The sequence below is a fragment of the Phacochoerus africanus genome, chromosome 9 (assembly GCF_016906955.1).
Source record: "Phacochoerus africanus isolate WHEZ1 chromosome 9, ROS_Pafr_v1, whole genome shotgun sequence".
NCBI classification, from domain to species: domain Eukaryota; kingdom Metazoa; phylum Chordata; class Mammalia; order Artiodactyla; family Suidae; genus Phacochoerus; species Phacochoerus africanus.
Window position 1 is genome coordinate 54,958,362 of NC_062552.1, and position 6,357 is coordinate 54,964,718.

Sequence of the window (6,357 nt, forward strand, 5' to 3'; positions counted from 1 at the left end):
TTTTTTCTGTACAGCAGAAATTCACTCAGCATTGTAAATCAACTATACTTCGATTAAAAAAGAAAGCAACCTCCTGACAGGTGCGGGTATCTCAGGAAAAGAGGAGCTCACCTAATTCATCAGAGGAGGGCTTTGAGATCTTTGTCTCCTCTGTATGGTCAGGCGTAGAGGTTTCTCCGGATCAAGGGCAGCTCTCCATTCCCCAGTTGGGCCAGCTGGTTTAACTCTGGGGTGATGGATCCAGGCGTGTATTCCTGTTACTTTGAGAGCAGTGGGAGTGGTTAGGATTACAGTACAGGGCCCTTTCCATACTGGCTTTAAAGGCTCCTTTTTCAGTCCTTTATCCACACCTGGTCCCCTGGTTTGTGGGGGTGCACTGTTATCTCTAAAGATACAGGTATTCTATCTGTGACCCATTTGTGTACTTGTGAGATGGTGAGCCCCAATCCTAGCAGGTGTTTATGTAAATCTGAGTCTCCCAACTCCCTGGTGTTTCCTCTCAGAGTGATCGGTGGAGGCAGCCTCCCATATAGGATTTCAAATGGTGCAAATCCTATTCCCGCTCGGGGTGAGCATCTCACTTTTAGGAGGGCCACCAGCAGCATATCTACCCAGGGCAAGCTGGTGTCCTGACATAACTTCCATAGAGTCTGCTTAAGGGTTTGGTTCATGCGTTCTATTTTCTCTGAACTTTGAGGGTGATAAGCAGAATGTAACTTCCACTGGATCTATAAGGCTTTCGCCACCTGCTGCACTATCTCGGCCACAAATGCCAGTCTGTTGTCTGACCTGATGGTCAGAGGCATTCCGTATCTGGGAATGATGTCTCTCGGGAGTGCCTTGGGGGCTTCCCTTGCCTTTTCAGTTTAGTAGGGAAGGCTTCTCCCCACCGTGAAAGGGTGCAGATAAAGACTAGCAGGTATTTGTACCCCCTGCTCTGGGTGACTTCAGTGGGGTCCGTGTCCATATCCTCAAATGGGGACAGTCCACAGTGCTGTGTCCCTGTTGGTCTGCTGGGCCCCTGGCAAGCATTATTCTGCAAACAGCTTACGCACTGTTGGGAGACAGAGGAGCAGAGTGCAGGAAGATGTGCAATAAGATAGTACCAGCCTAGTAAGGTCTTGAAGGCAGTTTTGCCCATGTGGGTCAGTTCATGTTGCTGGTGGACTAGTTTGTAGGCCAGCTGTTCTGGAACACCAGCCCGGTGGTCCCGTGTAACCCACCATCCCATCTTAGTTTTAGTTCCTCCTTCCTCCCTTATCCATTTCTCTTCTTCTGGAGAATATTTGGGGACATCTGGCACTTCTGGGGCCAGCAAGACCTTAGGTTTGTCTGGCTGTTGTCCCCAGGATGCTTGTCTGGTGGCTGCATCAGCACTGTGGTTTCCTTTTGCCACTGGGTCACTTCCCTTTTGGTGGCCTTTGCAGTGGATAACTGCAACATCTTTAGGCTCCTATACTGCTTCTAGGAGCTTTAAGATTTCAGCCTGGTTTTTGGATTCCTTTTCCTTCAGCAGTTAGGGGTCCTTTCTCCTTATATAAGGCTCCGTGGACATGTAGAGTTGCAAAGGCATATCTGAGTCAGCATAGATGTTCACTCGCTGGTCTCACCTGAGCTCCAGTGGTCTGATTAATGCCCATAATTCTGCTCTCTGCACTGACCAGGCTTGAGGAAGCGCTTCCTTCTACTTCCGTCACTTCTGAGTCAGACACTGCAGCATATCCTGCCATCCTTTCTCCATCCTCCACAAAGCTGCTGCCAACCGTATATAAAAGGATTTTGAAGTGGTTTATCAGCTAAGTCAGGCCTGCTAGAAAACACCTCATCTAGTACCTCTAGGGAGTTATGGTCCCGGGGCCCTGCTTCATCTGGTAGAAAGATGGCTGGGTTCAGGGTTCATACAACTTCCAGCTTTACCTGCGGATTTTCACATAGTAACCCTTGGTATTGAGTCATTTGTGCATGCGTGAGTAAATGGTGGCCCTGATTGCCCACTTTAATGTCGAGGTTCTATCCCAGAGTCAACTTGTCAGCCTCTCTTACTAACAAGGTGGTAGCTGCCAGCACTTGGAGGCAGGGAGGCCATCTGGCCACAACTGAGTCAACTTGCTTAGACAAATACACCACCTGGGTTAGGACTCCCAAGGCCATCCCATTTTTCTCATGAACAAAGAGGTTGAATTCTCTGGTTACATCAGGAAGTCCTATGGCTGGAGCCTCAGTGAATTTGGTCTTGATTGTCTGAAATGCTGCCTCCTGGCTTGGTCCCCATTCAAGGGGAGCCTTTTTTCCTCCTTTTAGGGCCTCATACAGAGGTCTGGCCGAGTCTGAAACCTGAGGATCCATATTCTGTAGAATCTCACTGCCCCCCAGGAACTCATGAATCTTCTGATGGGTGGTAGGGACCAGAATGACACAAACTGTGTTTTCTTTCAGTCCCCAGCATTCGTCGGCCCTGCATGATGTTAAATCCCAGATACCTGACTTGTTTCTTACAGATTTGTGCCTTATTCTTTGATAACCAATACCCAGCCTCCATTGGTAGGGAGAGGAGAGCTTTTGTTCCTTCTAGGCATGGAGCCTGCGTGGTGCTGGCCAGTGAGAGGTCATCAACGTACCGCAGCAAGACATAGTTTAGTTTTTGTCCAGAAAATTCAACCAGGTCAGTGGCCAGGGTGCTGCTGAAAAAAGTAGGAAAGTTCTCGCATCCTTGTGAGAATCTTGTTCAAGTGAGCTGCTCCTTTGTCCCAGTGTGTGGATTTTCCCATTCAAAGGCAAACAAGGGCTGACTAGCAGGCGCCACTCGGAGGCAGAAGAAGGCATCTTTGAAGTCCAGGCAAGTGAACCACTCAGCAGTGGAAGGGATCAGCCCCAGCAGGGTACACGGATTAGGGACAGACGGGTACAACGTGATTGTTGCCTCGTTCATGGCCCTCAGGTCCTGAACTGGGTGGTAGTCCTGTGTCTCCGGTTTCTTTACAGGCAATAAGGGGGTGTTCCAGGGTGGCTGACACTTTATCAAAAGTCCGTGCTCAAGCAGCCTTTCTAGGTGAGCCTGGATTCCCAGTCGAGCTTCTCTGGGAATTGAGAGTACTGCCGCAGCTTAACTGGTTGAGCTCCAGGTTTCAGGTCAATCAAGATAAGAGCATGGCTTCTTGCTAGTCCCGGAGGGTTTCTTTCGGCCCAAACCAGTGGGTCCTCAGTCTCTAGTTCCAGGGGAATGATCCCCTCTTCTGGAGGGGAAGAGTACAGGCACCCTTCTTCCCTCTTTAACAGCAAAAGCCTTGATTAAAGAAGAGGGTGGGTCTGTTAATTTGAGTTGAGCTGATCCACCTGCAGAGAAGGAGATTTGAACTCCCATCTTGGCCAGCAGGTCTCTTCCCATAAAGGGAACTGGGCCGTCAGGCAGGTGAAGAAACTCACGTACTACCTCATGGCCTCCTAACCAGCACCGCTGTGGACCGCAGAAGGGCCTGTGGGTTTGGGCATCTGTGGCCCCGATGATGGTAGTTTCTCTTTCCGAGAAGGGAGCCATAGGTTGCGTGAGCTCTGAATGTTTAGCACCTATATCTACCATAAAGTCTACAGGATGGCCCCCTCATTGAATTCCGGCTCTCGCGGGCCCAGCTGGAGAGAGCTTGGTGTCCCCAGTTAGATTCTGCTTCGGCTAAGCCAATTGGATTCGCGCTGCATGGCTCAGGTTGGTATCGGCTAGGTGGGGGTGCCGTTTTGGCATTTCTCTCTGGATGGTTGGGGCATTCATTTTTCCAGTGTCCCTTCTCTTTACACATGGATTGTGTCTGAGGGGGCTCCTTCTCTCAGGCAGAGTTTTCTTTTTGGACTGGGCTACTAAGACCTTGCACTGTCCCTGGTCTGTGACGCAGAACCAAACCCAAGGTGGTCTTAACTGGGCAACTTCTAACCATTGACCAATGTATGGAAATCAGTTTGGGTGTCCAGGGTCTCCTGTTATAACATTATATACTGCTCCAACCGTGGGCACATCTAAGGTCCCTTCCGAGGGCCGTCTGACCCCGAAGGAGGGCCACTTTAGGCTTTAGAGAGTGCGCAGTTTTCCATAATTCGGTTTTATACCATAATCTTCAGAGAATCTTTTCTCAAAATTCTTAACCATACATTCTAAGACAGTGGGTTTTGAAGCCAATTCACTCACTGTGTGTATTCCCACCCTGTGATGGTGTCGCAAAACAAACAGCAGGGGGAGCACTCACTTTCGTTAGCGTGTGGCTGGTCTGTATAAACCCCGGACCAGGACCAGTCTCACAGGGAAGGAAGAGAACCCTCAGAGCCTGGTGCAGCCCTAAAGCCATATGAGGTCACCACGGAACTGCAGGTTAGGACCCACTCAGGCTCTGTGATCCGAAGACGGGGGAGCCCGGGCTCTCATTCTCTCCAGTCACTCATACACACACACCAGAATTGACAGGCCACCAATCCCGAGAGGAACAAATCCTATCCTGAGTGACCCTCTGGTCACTGAGAGCTGATTAGTCTCTCCTTCCACTGTATGGAGGATCCTGACTCAGGCAGATATCCCTGGGGCACTTACCAGTCTGACATCCCATCCTGGAACCCGTTTCCACTCTCCTTCTGAGTCTGTTTGGGAAGAGGCGTGAGCTGGGGCCGGCACAGCCCGACTGAGAGTTAGGATCTGGCAAAACGGCCGGGCACACACTATCCACCTGTCGCCCAGCCGGCGACCATGGCCTTCCCCAGTTCCCTGACAACGGTGGCACGAGGGGCCAGCTCAGTTGTCGGCTCCTGGCCAATGCACCAGAAAATGTTGCAGAAACTGTGGCAGCAGAAAAAGACAAGTGGTGCTCAGAGATGTGGAATAGCCAGGTTTACTCAGCATGGGTGTGGGCTCAGAGGAGTAGCCTCCAGAGTTTGAGCACCAGGTCTTTGTTCGGGTAGCTTTTGCAGAACACAGACTTCCGGGTCTTAAGAGTGTTCCTGAGCAAGCAGTCCCCCTGCTCCCTTTCCTGGAGCAGACAGAGTTCCTGCCTAAGAAGCTGAGCAAACAAGACTACGAAAGCAAAACTGACAAGCAATGCTTGGTGCAGGTTAGCAGGGCTGCTAGCAAGGACATAAGGCACATAGTGGCTACACCATCACAAGAAGGGTGATATGGGGAGCAAAGGCTGCTGACAGGTCCATAGCTGCCTCTTTAGCCAGGGGGGTTGTTTCTCTAGTTAAAACTCTTACTTCAGCAGTATAGAAGAGTCACTCTGGCTTATATATGATTTACCTTAACTAGAACAACCTGTTTTGGTGGCCTACTGAATATGTATTGTACATCTGGTTTAGTTATTAAGGAAAAATACACTTAAAAATGAAAATAAAGAGCTGTGGTTTGGGTATCCAAAAGCGCGCTGGATGGCCATTGTGGCAAGACTTCAGACATCCCACTTAAAACTTATATTTTCTGAACCATATAAGACTCAAGGACGCCTCCAATGCTGCTTCAACCTTGTGGTCTTAAGGCCAAGGCATATTTACAGGGAAGCACCTTACAGATGCAACACCCTTAGGTCACACAAGCTCTGGACCCTGACCCCTTACAGCTGTGCCACACTCCCCTCAGCCAGAATACTCATCCGGCCTCTTTCTGACCCCCAAATTTCTGAAGACACCCTAAAGGGAAGTAACCCTGCCCAACTGAAATGCGTGGCCTGATTGGAGTTCCTGTCATGGCTTGGTGGTTAACGAATCCGACTAGGAACCATGGGGTTGCGGGTTTGATCCCTGGCCTTGCTCAGTAGGTTAAGGATCCGGTGTTGCCATGAGCTGTGGTGTGGGTTGCAGACGCGGCTTGGATCCCGTGTTGCTGTGGCTCTGGCGTAGGCAAGTGGCTACAGCTCTGATTCGACCCCTAGCCTGGGAACCTCCATATGCCGTGAGTGGCCCAAGAAATGGAAAAAAAAAAAAAAAAAGAGAGCATGGCTTGACTATTTCACTGTCCTTCCTGCTATCTTCCCTGGAAGATTAATCTTTTCTATAATGCAACAAAAGACATTCAGAGGGCTGGAATTGTACGACTGTTGGGTTTGCCATTGTGAACCTCAATGAGGGAGTGAAGATTGGTACTTACTAACACCTAAATACTCCATCAAACTCCAGCCTAGTTACTCTAGTCTGTGCGGCTGCCCAGGGACATCAGGGCCCCCTTTACCACCCCCACCCCAGCAAATGCACCTGTAAGGCAAGTCCCTGTTTTCTGGTCCCTGCCCCATCTTTCTGGTCTCAGCCCTCCACCTCCCAAACAGCCAGCCTGCCTGGAGATGAGGGCTACCTCTAGGCCTTGGGCACAGGTCATGCTGAGCCGGGGCATCTGGC

General features: G+C 50.3%; 1 protein-coding gene across 1 annotated transcript in view; it reads right to left on the bottom strand.

Annotated features, from left to right (window-relative positions):
- Positions 1-4,929, bottom strand: part of ALDH1L1 (aldehyde dehydrogenase 1 family member L1) — a 96,504-nt gene extending 91,575 nt beyond the window's left edge. The window contains exons 1-2 of the mRNA XM_047796237.1: positions 4,571-4,929; positions 112-260 (exon numbers count right to left, since the gene is read on the bottom strand). The gene's annotated coding sequence lies outside the window, so the exon portion shown is untranslated. The remainder of the gene's footprint in view (positions 1-111; positions 261-4,570) is intronic.
- Between the last annotated feature and the right edge of the window lie 1,428 nt (positions 4,930-6,357).